General features: G+C 43.2%; 1 protein-coding gene across 7 annotated transcripts in view; it reads right to left on the bottom strand.

Moving 5' to 3' along the window:
- Positions 1–15,487, bottom strand: part of FRMPD4 (FERM and PDZ domain containing 4) — a 958,701-nt gene that overhangs the window by 360,457 nt on the left and 582,757 nt on the right. The window contains exon 1 of one of the 7 annotated variants that reach the window (XM_063634946.1): positions 714–1,193. The exons of the other annotated variants lie outside the window; for them this stretch is intronic. The gene's annotated coding sequence lies outside the window, so the exon portion shown is untranslated. Of the gene's footprint in view, positions 1–713; positions 1,194–15,487 lie in introns of those variants that run through there. 7 annotated transcript variants of the gene reach the window in all.

Here is a 15,487-nt window from a genome sequence, read left to right as displayed (position 1 = left end):
CTAGGCACAAGTTAAGTTTATAGTCACAAAATTCATCAATTACTTGCACGGAATTTATATTGCCAAAGATATTGCTTGCTTCAGAGAGTCTTGATTTAAACCTAACACATGTAAAAATCATTTACAAAAGATGGTACTAAATTTCATTAAGTGGTTGACATGTTTTAAGTTAGAGCTTCACCCTCTTCTCAAGATTGCCCCCTAAGGAATGTGGTAAACTATATATCTTTAGAAAGGAATCTAAGGCACAAGTCACATTTTGCAGGGTTTTTGTGTCTCTGAAAGCCATTTCTTACTAGATTTTGGGAAAGTAAACAATTAGAACCACTACTTCAAAACACCAAATGCATTCTTAAGATGAGATTTCACCTAAAAGAACACAGAGGCAGCAAAGAATGTACGAATTCATTTCTGTGGTCAAAACTTTGCTTTTCACCAGGATTCTCACTAAAAACACTCCTGTTTCAGGGACAGAAGTACAATAAAGTTCTGAGTACTTGGGGACAAGAAAATATATCATCATGTGGAAAAGTAACTTCTGACCAATAAGTCAGCAGCAAGACAAAATCTCTCCCTTTCTCTACTGATCCATTGGCCAAGAAAATCTAAGACATACACCATTCCCCCCAAAGTGAAATATAACTCCCTCTTTCTCCGTGCAACCTCCCCTCAGCTTACATGTTCCTACACACAGCACACACTTCATGGTTTACCTTTGAATTACTGGATTCTGTCAAGGGTCCTTCCTAAGATATCCGGCAGGAATGCAAGATGATGAGTGCTCTTCACCCCCAAGTGGCATTTGACTCCACTCCATGCAATCACTCAATGCAGTATGGATGAATAGGCCAAGTTCAGGTTCACTGCCCTACAGAGTCTTTATTCCTCATAGCACATGACTAGAGAGCAAGCGAACGCTGCTGCTGGTGATGCTTCGCTCTTGTTAAAACTAATTGAAAAAGCACATTGCGAAAAGCTCTCTACAGGCTCGCTCTCCTTACCCGTGCTGTGACAAAGTTAAAGCTGTAGCCTTGAAAAAGAACAACAACGACAAAAATACGATACCAATTGCCTCTCCAGAGGAGTTTTCTCTTCCAGCAAAACATTATCCCCGGCAGGCTTGAAGACAACGGGTGAAACCACAAAAGAAGCCTTGAACTTTATTGACCAAAAGAGCCCAGGCAACGTACCTTGGGTGCGCACTGAGGCCAGCAAATAACATCTAATAAACAGCAGAGAACGCGACCGATAGCTTAACCTTGCTCCTGCCTTCAAAGATGCCAGACTGTTCTGTTTGCTCAGGACTCTCCTTTTACCAACATTCAATTTGAATGAGCCAGTGCAAATGCACTGCTCGTCGGCTCCTGAGAACAGGATGCATTTATGTGAAACACGAGGAGAATGCGTAATGCCAAGGCATCCTCTGCATTCCCAGGAGCTTTTATTACAGGGCTAGCTTACATTTCACTGCCAGCACCCACTGCACTTCTGCGAGCATTGCGACTTCTAGCCAACATCTCATCCACACAGTCACACACACCTGAAACGTTGTGATTATCTGTTAAAACAAGCACCTTTTGTGAGCTCTCATCTGCACCCAGGGAGATATTCTGAGTGACGGTGATGTTGGGTGAGCAGAATGTCATGCTGCTCTTTTCTCTTTCAATCAGCAACTTTCAAGACTGGGAAAAATGACCACCAGATGCATTGTGGTGTGTCAGCTTTATGCTGAGAAGTAACGGCTCTGCAGTCCTTCATTCGAAAAGATCCAGGAAAACAGGCACTGGAGCTCTGATTCATCTTTGTTCCATAACATTAAACACAACCTTAATGAAAGCCACTGTCCAAAGTATGTGATAGCATAATAACGTGTAGCTACCAGGCCACGGCCAACATCCCATCTGATTACCTGTTACCTACCGGCAGTGCAGGAAAACATTTTTCCTGGTACATTTAATTTTACCTTTTTCCCCTCACGTATGGTTCACATTTGACTGAGTTGCAAAGACAACACTGTTTTGATTTTTTGTCCCCCTTAAAATTGCCCCAACTTTCTAGCCTGGTTTGGGGATTAAATTTGCATGGCTATGTTGCCCTATGTGCTTTTGTGTTTAGATATGCAGGGCAGAATCTCAGTGTGGCCTGGGAAGGCCTTTTCTTAACCTTATTTCACAACCTGTGAGTTTGGAAAACACGCATCTGGATACAGCAGGAGCATTTTCCTGAGACCTTTGTTACAGGGAGTGAGATGACTGAGGTTGACTGAGACCCTCGGGGAGCAGCAAGCACCCCATTGGGAGGAAGTACCTAGGAACTTTGGCAGAAGTATTTCTTTGGGAAATGCAGACTATCATCACTCAGGTCCAAGGAGTTCTGCTCAGTTCTGCAGATCAAGAAACTCTATTTGGTCACTTTAACCAGGGCTTATGCAGATCTCTGGAAAGTTACACTAACCAAACTCATAGGAGACTGAGTTACAAGCCAAATAATAATTGTTAAATTCTAATTCACCTAATATCTTTCAAATAGTCAGAATTTTCACATCTGCCATCCAAGGATAAAGAAACTGTGTGTGCAGGTGAATGAGTGTGTGTGTGTGTGTGTGTGTCCGCATGCACGTGCAACCATACACGTGCACACATTAATAGTATGGAAATAAATATCAAGTTATGTAAATCTCATCCTAGGAGTCAATGGGAAATTAAAAATATGGTTAGGAGATTTCACAAATAGTTGGTAAATTGACAGGTTAAAAAATAACATCTAGTAGATTCTGGGGCTCAACACCAGACCTAAGTGTACAAATTCAGTTTCTAATCATAGCACAGACATGTGAAGCCATTAGTATAAGCGTGTGGAGCATGAGTGGTGATAGGGAAGGAGAAACAGATGCATATGTTAGCACCAATGATTAGAAGGGAAAATTTTCAGGCAAATGTTCCATCCAGCTTTCTCAGAAGGGAAGGAAGGTTTTTATGATTATGATTGCTCACAGGGAGCCTGGACAATTGAATGAGGCCTCCCAGCATTCAGGGGTATATGGAAACAGCTGGTAGGAAATGGTGACTATAAATATCAGTTCAAAAACTCCTAATAGAAGATGCTCAGGATGGATCAATTCATGTATCCATTCATTTATTCCAGTAAACATTTCCAGAGTGCCTCCCATGGGCCATGCTCGGCCCTACCATTGAGGAATACAGCAATGAATGATAGATCATACCTCCTAAGCAGATGAGGCTTATGTTCTTAGAATTCAGGATGACTTTCCCCATTTCCCAAAGAAAGAAATATTTCTGCCTAAGTCCCAGAAAAAGACAAGAATTCCACAAGAGGGATTTCAGACCCATCAGAAATAGATCTGTGATTCTAATCAGCTGACTCCCTCCCATCTTCCCAAATACGTTGGGAAGAAAAGCTGAGAAGCAGCTACGGATGGCTGGGCCTTGAAATTCCAGCAGGAACAGCAAATGATCCGCTTTCTTTATATGGATGCCTTCAGAGTTGCCAGCTGTGGTGGGGACAACTTAGGCCCCCGATGACCTTGGCCTTCTGGTGTCATGTCTGTGGTGTTGTTGGATCGCAAGATACTTTTAGGCATAATGAAGTTTATTGATCAGCTGACCTTAAAATGGGGAGATTATCCCAGATTATATGGATGGCTACAATGTATTAATAATCACACAAGCCCTTAAAGGCAGAAAAGTAACGCAGAAGAAGTCAGAGGGACTGGAAGCATGAGAAGGATCCAGTGTACCACTGTGGGCTTGCAGATGAAGGGGACACATGTCAAGAGTATCAGGACCTCAGTCCTCCAACTGCAAGGAACTGAATTCTGCCAACAAACTGAGTCTGGAAGAGCACCCAGGCTCTAGAAGTGGTGACCCACAAGCCTGGCTTGATACCTTGATTTTAGCTTGGTAAAACCCTTAGAGAATCCAGCCCTTTCACAACATATACTTCTGACTTAGAAAAACTGTGTGATTATAAATTGAGTTGTTTAAGTTACTAAATTAGTAGAATTTGTTGTGCAGCAATAGATACCTAATAAGCCAGCTCTGCCTTTGGTCAGGGTGGATAATCTGCAAGCCAACCATCTTGCTTTATAGACTGTTTCCATTCATTTGGCTTACCTGTGAAGACAGTAATTCCTACCAGTGCTATAGATGTCACTGCAAATGGACAAGCCAAGTCTAGAAGATGCTAGGTCGGGATTGGACAGCCAGAGGCTGGAAGATGATTCTAAGACCAATGAAACAGAAAGGGAAGCATATCACAAACCAGAGCCAGATACTCTGCTAGGTTCTGAGGATTCCGAGGTAAGTATGGCAAGATCCTTGTGTTTTAGGGGCTTAGCGTAGAATGGGGGAGAATGGGTAACTAATGGGAAGCAAAGCAGAACTAAGTGATGTGCTAGGAATGGAGGATAGAGCTATTTGTTCTGTTTGGAGGCACAGGTGATGTGACTACCCAAACTGCCAGCTGGATGCATACTGGCCCCCAAGAAACAGCACCACCCATCAACTGTCAAAACGCCAAGGTTTTATATAAAGATGGGATCTGACTGTGCACTTGCATGGCCCTGCCTTCCTACCCTCACCCTGATCTTAGCCCTCTTGGATCCTGCCTTTCTTTAAAACGGCAAGTAAGGTTTTGTTCATCTCGGACTTTTTTGCATTCATTTTGATTTTTTAAAGGACTGCCTTCCAATATTATTTATCTTGATTACAGCGTATTTGGCATCCCCTTAAGTTTTGCTCCCCAGGCGAGCAGCTGACTTGCCTCACCCTAGTGAGAAACAAGTAGAGCTGGCCAGGCAGTGAGGGGCCTGGCGGGGCTAAGGAGTTAGTCCAAGCTCAACATTGATAATTCTGGCATGGATCACATAGGCTTTGGGGAAATGATTTGCCATTTTAAGTTATGCTTTCTAATTTGGGGCTCAAAGAAAGTCTCATTTCCCTCTAGTGTCAAAATTTAGAGTCTAAAATTCTGTAACATAATATCTTTTTGAATGGGTAGCCTGACTCCTAAACTTATCAACAGCTCCTAGTTGCATAAAGATTTATAAATGCTCAGCTTTGTTTTCCTTAAATCTGTCCAAAGTACGAATCTACTTAGGAACAGCAACTTTATTGTTAAATTAGAATAATTTCCCTGCAGAAAATCTACAGAGCTCTCATTTGGGAGATCCAGGAGACCTAAAGAAAGGCAAACTGAATTTAAGGCTTTGGGGAAATTCAGGGAGAGCTAAGTCAGAGTTAAGATGGAAGTTTTCTGTAATCTTAGTATGATGAGGTCAAGCTACTTCTGCAACTTCATGCAGCTGGTGATGCAGCCTGCCAGAACTGCCAACTGACATTTGCAATGGAGGTAACCAAGCGAACCCGGAACCCTCTGTTCCCCCTTCGGAAGGCGGACAGCTTTGTGGGCTTCATTTTCTGCTTTGATAAAAGGAATGCTGGTCTCCAAAATGGTGTGCAAAGAAAACGCTGTGTTTCCCAGTGGCTAACTTCGTACTTAATTGGATCATTTTTACAATAAAGAGGATTCTTTTCCCCTCAAGTTCTAAAAATAGCAGGAGACCGCACAGTTTGGGCTTTGGATTATTGGCTTCTCTCTTTGTTTAGTAGGGAGATAATATTATTCTATTGTCAGATTGATGCTGGTTCCTTCTAGCAGTGAGTGGGCTTAACACAAAAGGTGTTCTCTGGGCCAATTTAAACCAGCAGGTAGAAATTGTTACACATCTGAATCAAAACACAGGAAAAGTATATGCCACTTGCCTTGATAAACTCCCACTATTTATTATCTGGGACTGAGGTTTTTAAAAGCAAGCACTCTGTAGAGTTTAGGCATTCAGCATCTGATTATTACTTAATGCCTGAACTCTTTTTACAGCCCCAGAATAATTAAAATGCAAAAAAGGGAGTGCAATGTCATAGGACAATTTGAATTTTTCAACACCCAGGTTAAAGCATGTGAAATGTAATATTCTCTCTGCAAAATGAATTATTTCCTTTCCGCTAAGAAGTCGGTTAGAACTTCAATCAAGAGAACACACAGAGCAAACTGGGCGATCAACCTGCCTTGTGAAAACATTAGGTTGTGCATATTGTGATTATGCACTTGACTTTACAAATCAAGGGCTAAGTTATACAAGGTTTTTAAACTTCGTACCTGATGAAGACCAAAATACAAGGAAACTGTCCTGTAACTGGTGAGGCGACAAGAGGAGAGAAGTCAGTGGTGCTGTTCCCCAAAGTTCTAAAGCTCTTCTCGGCTCCATTGTGGCACTAGAAACCAGGGTTTGGTCCATCAACTCCTTGCTTGTGCTGAGGACCCAGTCCCAGAAAGATGGTGTTTGTTAGGCCTTGCAGTATCTCAGGATTGTTGCTTGGATTGAATCATACCCTGACACTTCTACAACTCAGAGCTCACTCTCCTCTGAGGAAATGCCTCAAACCCAATTGAAAGGGAGGCTAGCTCTGTCAGCACGTGACAAAAAGGAAGAAGACATGTCATCTTCCTAGGATCCTTCTAGAAACCTAATTAACCCAGAGGCCCAATGTACAGAACCTGTATAGCAAAAGGCAATAGCCTTGACACACTGCTCAGAGAACGCAGCGCGCCTGGTCTCAGCAGCATTATCAGGAATCAGACCCTGCTGCTTGGGAAGACGAGGAAATACTGCTAGTAGGGATGGTGACAGGTGGAATAGAACACAAGGAGGAACATTCCAGCAGGTCCTGGGAGGAGCTGGCATCACTGCTTCAGTCAAGGCTTCAGAGGGCCTGTAAGGCTAGGCTACAGCTCTCATCCCAGGCATTCACTGGAATTAACGTGGAAAGCATTAAAAAGACCCATACCTGGCCTCATTGCTGAGATTCTGATGTAATTGGTCTGGAATGTGACCCGGCTATCAAGATTTTTAAGATTCTCAGGTGATGCTTTTGTTCAGCCAAGGTTGGGAAAGACCAGAGTAAGGCTGACAGGTTTCCCACAGCTTCTGAAAGTTAGCGAATGTCAAACATCGGGAAGCTGCCCGTGGCTGACATTAAATTGACTATAGAGACAGGAAATCTGAATCAAATCAAGAAACACTGATGGAGCCCAGACTTCTGGATAAGCACAGGAGATGATGAGTGGGTGAGTCTTCTCTGCAGAGGAGCAGGGCTGGTTTCCTGAAGTATCTCAGCGCTTATCAGAAGCTACCATTCTACATGTATTCACATTTAGAGTTGCTTGATAAAGCACAGAATGCCCAGTTAAATATGAATTTCAGATAAACAATTTTTTTGGTACAGTTATATCTTAACCATTGCATGGGATAATAATTTTTAGAATAAGTATGTCCCAAATGTTGCATGGGATAATAGTTTTTAGTATAAGTTATGTCCCCAGTATTGCAGGGTCCATACTTACACTAAACATTGCTGTTTATCTGAAATTCAAATCAAACTGTGCATCCTGTATTTTTATTTGCTACATGTGGCCACTCTATTCATATTTATTCTTTACCATCATCATAGGCATATTTATTAATCTCACGTGTCAGCCACTGTGCTAAAGTATTTAGCATACTGTAGCACATTTCATCTCCCCAGAAACTACCGTTGTGCAGATCTGGAGGTTGCCTGTAGCATAATAAAGACTTCTTAAGTGATTGCAATCGTTACTGTCATGACATTCTAACAAGTTGAAGGCAAAGAAATCTTTGAAATACTCACATTAAAATGAAACCAAAAGAAACTCTTCATGTAGGAATTTCGTACTCAGTTTTTTAAGCCACAAGTAAATCAGTTTAGAAAATAAGGGTTAATGAGGGACATTCCCCCTCTACTCCCCATGCTTTTTCTTCTCTTCCTGTCATTCTATCCACCTCTCAAGTATCTTGGGCCACCATAATTCTCAGACTTAATGGTGACCAGATAAACTGGCTGGGCTATGGTCAGATCAGGAGATACACATCAGGCTATGCCATGTGGGTAGCCAATTCCTATTGTGATTTTTTGGGGAAATATAAATGTCATTTGGATGATTTATACCAAGAAATACAGATACTACAAAACACAACTAGAGTTCAAATAGAAGAAGGGGGTGATATAATTTCCTAAGAAAACCTAGGCTGAAGATAGCTAGCGTACAGCAATTTAATGTTAAATAAAACTACAGGTTTCCTGGTAGTCAAGGCAAAAAGGGAAGCAATCTATTTCTGCATTCCCTATCCAATAACAGGAAGCACACTTAATCAGGAGAGAGAAATTTCCCCTTGGCAATGATACTACTATATCACTTGCTTGTTAATAAATAAGATTCCCTGGACAGCATAGTAGACTGGGTCTATTTTTATATCTCACTGAAGATACAGATGCTTTCTGGGTTCCAAATATTCTTAATGATAAAGTCCCTGAAGACAAGCAATTGAGAAGCAAATATTTAAAATATGTTTAAGGAACAAAGTTTGGGTTCTAGCAATTTTTACAAAGGCCAGCTGTCTCACTGACTAAAACTTTGAGAATTACAACTACAGCCCAGGGTTCACCAGAATCATTCCTTTTTCTCACGTAATACTTTTACCTTTGGAACACTTGTAACGTTTTGTAAGCATCTGCCAAAACCCTGCCTTTTGCACACGAGCAGACTTTTGCAGCAGGAAGGCTGAATCTTGGAGAGAGACCCTGCCCTGGGGCTACAGGCAGCTCTAGGAAGCACTGCCTTTGGGTTTGTTTTGTTGCCCCCAGCAAGCTTTTCTCCTCCATGTGGTCAAGGCCAAGCACAGAGGGACAGTGCATTTCCCTGAGAGTAATGACATGAGCCTCCCGGGTGAAATAGCTAGAATAACTCCCAATCGATGGGGCTTTTGCTTTTTGCTACATTTCTTCATCTGCTTTCCCAGTTCAAACATTTTATTTATTTGTTACTTGTTTATTTATTTATTTTTGTAGAGATGGGGTCTCACTGGGTTGCCCAGGCTGGTCTCAGACTCCTGGGTTGAAGTGATCCTCCTGCCTCGGCCTCCCAAAGTGCTGGGGTTACAGGTGTGAGCCACTACACCCAGCCCCAGTTCAAGAACTTTAAATGAAGTGACCAATTGGAAGCAAATTCCCTGTGGACATTCTCTTTGTGAATTGTGTTTGTTACTGAGCAGAAGAGATTTTTCTTAAAAAATTGGAAAATTATGATGAATGAAAGAGCATTTGCTCAATACTAGAAAGCTCACATGCAAAAGTTCAGTCCAATAAAAAACTAGAGCCATTAAGTGCTGGAGAGGAGACAAAAAGCATATATACATATGAAACATAAAATATATATATTATACATATTTCTATATAATAGAGGAGGAAAGTCACTACTCTGAATTGATTATCTAGATTACTACTAGTGACTAAGTCCAAACTCTTTGGCATAGGAAGTAGGCCTGTTTGAACTTGGCCTCAGCCTTCCTTACTGATCTCTAGTCACACCCACATCATATGTTCCTTGACTCTATCATGCATCTTGCACTTCAGGGCCCGTCTTTATAACGGCAGTTTCCACTGACTATGAGACTCTCACCATTTCTCTCCAACTACTGAATTCCTACTTATGTTTCAAGAACCAGATTAAACACCACCTCCTCCATTTAGTCTTCCCAGAATGCCACAGGCATGGTTATTGGCCACGTTGGTATTTTATATAGACCTATAATGCTTCTTACATTGTACAATTATGCATTTGAATCTATTTCCCATTCTAAACTACACATCTTCTATTCAGAAGTTTTGTTTTTTGTGTCTCCAGTGTTGAAACAGTATCCAGCTCAAGTCTCAAATATACATGTATTGCATTTAATTTGAAATCAATTCAGACAAAAAGGAGGCCTGAGTTAGTTCAATGATATAACCCATGCTCTAAAACAGGATTTCTTAAACCTGGTTTGGAGACAGACCAGCATGATTCCAATTACTTGCATGGTGTCATAAACTATTAAAGAATTCTCAAAATGAAAAACAAAAATTGAGTTTAATTTTTAAAAATTAAAATAAAAGTTTAAGATTATTTAATTAAAAAAATGCCCTTACATAGAGCAGAGTGCCCCTTGAAAGGGAAAAGAGTCCCCAAATCAGAGAATGCAAATGACACAATGTTACAAAGTTCTGTTTTCTGGGGGCTACTGATGAAGAGAGAGAGTAGCTAAAGATGAAGTGGGGTAAAGATGAAGGGCGGGGCAGAGGAAAGGGGAAGGAAAGAAGGAGGACAGGCAGAAACTATTTAAATTAGTTCTGAATTTATTATATGCTTTTTGTAAGTTTGGTGTTAATTTATAGCTTTTATTACATATCATGGGTTTTTGTTTGTTTTTGTTTTTGTTGAGACAGTGTCTCACTCTATTTCCCAGGCTGGAGTACAGTGGTGCAATCTCGGCTCACTGCAACGTCCACCTCCCAGGTTCAAGCGATTCTCGTGCCTCAGCCTCTGGAGTAGCTGGGACTACAGGCGCCCGCTGCCAGGCCCGGCTAATTTTTGTATTTTTAATAGAGATGGGGTTTCACCATATTGGGCAGGTTGGTCTCGAACTCCTGAACTCAAGTGATCTGCCCACCTCAGCCTCCCAAAGTGCTGGGATTACAGGTGTGAGCCACCGCACCCAGCCATGTTGTTTTTAGATAATAGGTCATGTTTAAATGTTTTGAATCTATTGACTTGGAAAAAAAATAGCACAGAGCAGAAGATGTAAAACATGTTCCCTCGCCAGGTAGTAATCTGCCAACCATTCTTTTTATTTTTGTATTCCCTTCTTAATTTAGCACTGGGCCTCACTTTACTGGAAAGAATACAGCACAAATAATTTATACTAGTTGTTTTTTCTAACTTTGGTGGTACATTATATTCAGTCTCTTTCTTCCTCCTGGGGTAATGTCAGCTGTTGTACACACTTATCTCCAGCTACCTGAAATGGTACAGACCAAAGCTTTGGGCTGCAGTGTCACTGTTCTATATATTTCATCTTCTTTAGCACTTGCCTCTGAATGTTGTGGGGAGTAAACTGAGGCACAGAGATGTAGCCACTTGCTCAAGCCCAGGCAGTCTACTCCAGGGGGCCAGCTCTTCACCACCACACTCTCCTGTCTCCCAGGGGAAAAGCCAAGCTCTGGGATGTACCAGAAAGAGAGGGCTTCTGCAATGGATTGGCAATGTATGGCCATTGCATTAGAGGCGTCATCTCCACAGATGCCAAGGTCATGCAGGAGGATGGGTGAGAAAGAGAACAGGGACCTAAGCCTAGATAGAAATCTGATATAGTGGGTGTCAGTGATGAGGATAGACAGGTATAGTCAGGTATGCAAGCCTCCTAAGAAGAGTTTTTATTTTGTTTTACATGAAGATGAAAGTACATTCAGCCTATTTATTCTCTTATTTCCTTTTTAAGTAACATGATAAATCCCTTCCACAAAACTCTTCACTAGCTCCTAACATCACCTGACTTAAGGTTCTGCCTTGACATCATCTCCTTCACCTTCCATGTCTAATCCCTGACCAGGTCCATCAGTTTTACATCCTGAAAGGACCTTGAAGCATCCCCTTTCCCTCATGGTTATTGCCACCATCCGACACTTCTGCTGCCCCAAGCACCATCAACAACTCTCCAACGAGTGCAGCAGCCCTGTAACTGGACTCCTTACATCTCCACTCGAATCCCACACCCTCCAATCTCCTCTCCGCACGCTGCCATCCACAAATCCTTGTCAAAGTGGAAATCGGCAATTAGGGCAGCCACTAAGGATGGTTCATTGCACAACTCAAGAAGGTGCTATGTGCAATGTAGCCACGATTCCAGGAGGCAACCTTCATTAGCATGTGCTAATTTGAAATGTGAAGGGTGCCCCTGGGGTAGGCAGTGCTGCAGTGCTATATGTGCAGGCCGGAATGGGATTGGGAAGGGGCAGTACTGCCCACCCACAGGTGGCCCAAGTGGATAGAAACCTCATCTGCACTTAAAAAGGGCAAAAAGGCAGGGGAGGGGCAGTTTGGAGTTTACAGAAAACCGAGCATTCATGTTTGAGAACTTCTAGTCATCCTGTTCTTCCCCCACCAATTCTAGGCAGGTATGTGAATCAAAAAGCAAGGTTGTATATGTCTCTGTTGTTTCACCTGCTCCCAGGCAAGTACAAGCCACGGACCAGGAAAAGCAAAGGCTTGGTCTCCTGATGCCCCCAAGGAGCTGGCCTGAAGTGCAGAGTCTGTGTTGCCTGCCTGGTTTTTGATTATATTCCCTGCCCTGGCCATCACCGCAGACAGCAGCCCACCCAGAGAGAGAAGAAGCAGAACAGAGTGGACCCTGCTGGGTTGGTACCCCTCTACCCTGGTCCTCTGTGCTTCAGCCACCTCAAGATTTAGCTACTACACACTCAGCCCTATTCAACTTTCGGCTCAAGTGGCACTGGCTCAAAGCCCCTGCTCAATGCCCCACAGCCCATGCAGATTTATTTCAATGCACATGCCACTTGGCCGTGTGTCATTGGATCCAATGCCTCTCTCCTAAGAGACTGTATATCCATCAGAGCAAGGACTGGATCACTCTTGTGAGTATCAAATTTCCTGAGCTGGCATAGTCTGGCCCATGGGGACACTGGGTGGATGTGCTCATACACAGTGTCTGCATCATTTCTGATAAATGAATAAATGCATGAAAATTGCTAATGCCTTGGTTTATTTATGTGATTTTCATCTCTATTCTGGACAACTGCTGCAAACTCCTACCTAGACTCTGAAACTAGTCTCTGTGCCTCCAGTCCACCCTCTGCACTGCCATCAGAGTTATGTTTTGCTAATATGATCCTGTCTAATTTTCTCACTCCCCTGTTCAATCCCACTGGTTGCCTACAGCCTCCAGGATGCATTTCAATTTCCTGATGGCAAGGAGGTTCATCATCATTCAGCCTCACCTTTCTTATCAGCTTCCTATGGCCCCGAGGTCCTATCCTCTATGTCCACCAACAGTAAACTCCTGATACGTCCCTTTGTAAGGCTGACCATCTTCTTTGCCTTCATTGAAATGACCTCACACTTTCTTGGCCTGGCAAACCCTTTTGTGTACTGCAGACAGACCCAGCTGAAGTCTTACTTCTGCTGATGTTCCCTGAACCCCAAGGCCAACTCAGCAGCTTCCTGCCTCGAGTTTCTCCAACTCTATCCCAACCCCTATCATAAGGCGAAACACATTTTTAGGGCATTAATTATTCAGTTGTTTGTTGCCAATCTGAACCCTTGAGGGCAACGCTTATTCATCTCTCTCCAGTGCTGAGCACAGAGCCCAGTGAATGGAATTATTGAATGAATAAATGAACAAATAAAAGAGCATGGGAATGACTTACAGGGAGCAGGAAATACAGTAGAAAATAAAGAAGATGGTAGGAGAGAAGGCAGGAATAAGGTGGAAAACTTGAGACAAGACACAGAAAACAAAAACTTCCAGCCCTCTCCTCCCTTGGTTGACCCCCGCCCCTGCCCTGGTGGCAGGACAGGTGCCCTTCTACCTGGAATGGCCCTAATGGAACGGGTAGAGGCAAGTGAATCCAAAGAGATGGAGGAGAAGGAGGACATATTATAGGCCATGAAATCATGGGAGTACAGAAAGAGGTCTGACCTCAAAAAGACGGGCTCAGACAACAGAGGGACAGTGGGAAGGCCCTAGCACTTGGTTAACAGAACAGTGTGAGGTATGAAGGGGAGCCACAAAACTGAAGCCAAGGGTGCCTAAGATAAGCTCACTACTTCAAAACTGCCTGTCCCTATACCCATGTGGCCAGGAACCACAATCAAGAAAGGCACTGATAGAGCTCTATCTTACCTGCAAAGCCTTTTCTCAAACCATCTAATCGACCCCTCTAGCAGGAATTACCCATGTTTTAGAGCTGTAGGGCCTGGGCTGAGAGGTGTATCTGGCCCAAGGTCCCACAGAAGGGAGGTGCAAGTGTCTGATTAGAACCCAGATCTTCTGCTTCAAATTTTAGGTTCCCTTCTCCCACCCTCTCCAAACATTTTGGCATCAAGAAGCGGAAAAGAAAGGCAAAGCATCCTTCATACTGCAAAGTAGGTTCATGTTCACCATCAGTTTCAGGTTTCTGCTTCCCATCTACCCCCTTGAGCTTGGTTTCCAGGAAGGAAGCCCCAGATGTGTTCTCAAATGGGCTGTTTACAAAGATACAGAATCAAATTAAGGGCCACGTCTCAGCAGAATACCAGCTGGACGCAATGGGCCTCCAGGCCAGGACACGTAGAGGTGAGGTCAGGAGCTGGAAGCCTACCCCTAGGTATAACTTCCCTGGCTGATGTGTATTGGACTTTGAGGAATAAGTAAAGAAAGGAATCAACCAACCAATGAGAATTTCAGGACTTCAAGTAGCTTCCCAACCAGGGGAAGCTATTTGAATCTCAACAAATCAGTCTCTATGGCTTTGTTGGTGGTAGGGCGGGGAGCGCACATGAGGGGGTGCATATTTACCATGTTTCTAGCTTCTATAATCTTGGTGCCTTAACATCTACCTGACACATCTTGCTTTAGATAATAGGATGAGATGCCTGAGTCACCCTGCCTGGACTCCTGCCTCCCTCACCAACTCCATCTCTGTTCAGGAGTCTTCTTCCTCCAGAGGGCACAGTTTTCAAATACAAACCAACCAATACACAGCCCACAGCCCAACCACCTCCTTTATGGAGCTCTCATACTCCAGGCCACCATCCACCTGCCTAATCACCCCAGGGCCAGGAGCCAGAAAACCAAGGACACCTGCTATGCCCCAGAGCAGGCCAAAATGACTGAAACTGGCCACTCCCAAGCCTGATTATTCTGCCTTACCTGTTCCTTCCCATGAAAACCACAAGTAAAGACTCTTGCACACAGTTGCACCCTCTCCTTCTGCCTCTTGACCTATGCTGGTGCATTCCCACATGCCCCACCATGGTGTAATATATCCTCTCCTCTTGGGAACTGTAACAAACTACCTCTTCAGTGGCAGTCATCTCCTGATCTGTTGGCCTTACTATACCTCACACTTTTTATGAATATACTATATTTTAGAAGTGTATGTGTGTGTGTGGCAGTGGGGTAAGGCTTGGGGGTGGAGGATCTGATTCCTCATCTATCTTGAGAAAAAATGGAGATTTCATTTTTTCCTTGATATGGAAACGTAAGTTTCTGACACCTAATAGATTCTAAACATAAGCAAATGAAGTTTCCTATGGGTTGTAATGAACTTGCTTGAATGAAACTTAGAAAAGCTGACCTCATTCCTAAGTGCTCTCCATCACCTAATGTACTCTCCTGTTTCTAACCACACGGTGCTAACACCAGGGCCATCACCTGCTTCTTTATTTGCAAGATGCCACTTCCTGGCTGTCATGTTGGCAACTTGTCACCACGTTCCCAAAAGAGGGTGTCAAGTTCTTCTTTACAATGCACACACAACAATGGAATAAACAGTGACTCAAAGGTACGGTGTCTAAT

The sequence above is a fragment of the Symphalangus syndactylus genome, chromosome X (genome assembly GCF_028878055.3).
Source record: "Symphalangus syndactylus isolate Jambi chromosome X, NHGRI_mSymSyn1-v2.1_pri, whole genome shotgun sequence".
Classification (NCBI taxonomy): domain Eukaryota; kingdom Metazoa; phylum Chordata; class Mammalia; order Primates; family Hylobatidae; genus Symphalangus; species Symphalangus syndactylus.
This window is presented reverse-complemented; position numbering and strand designations above follow the sequence as displayed.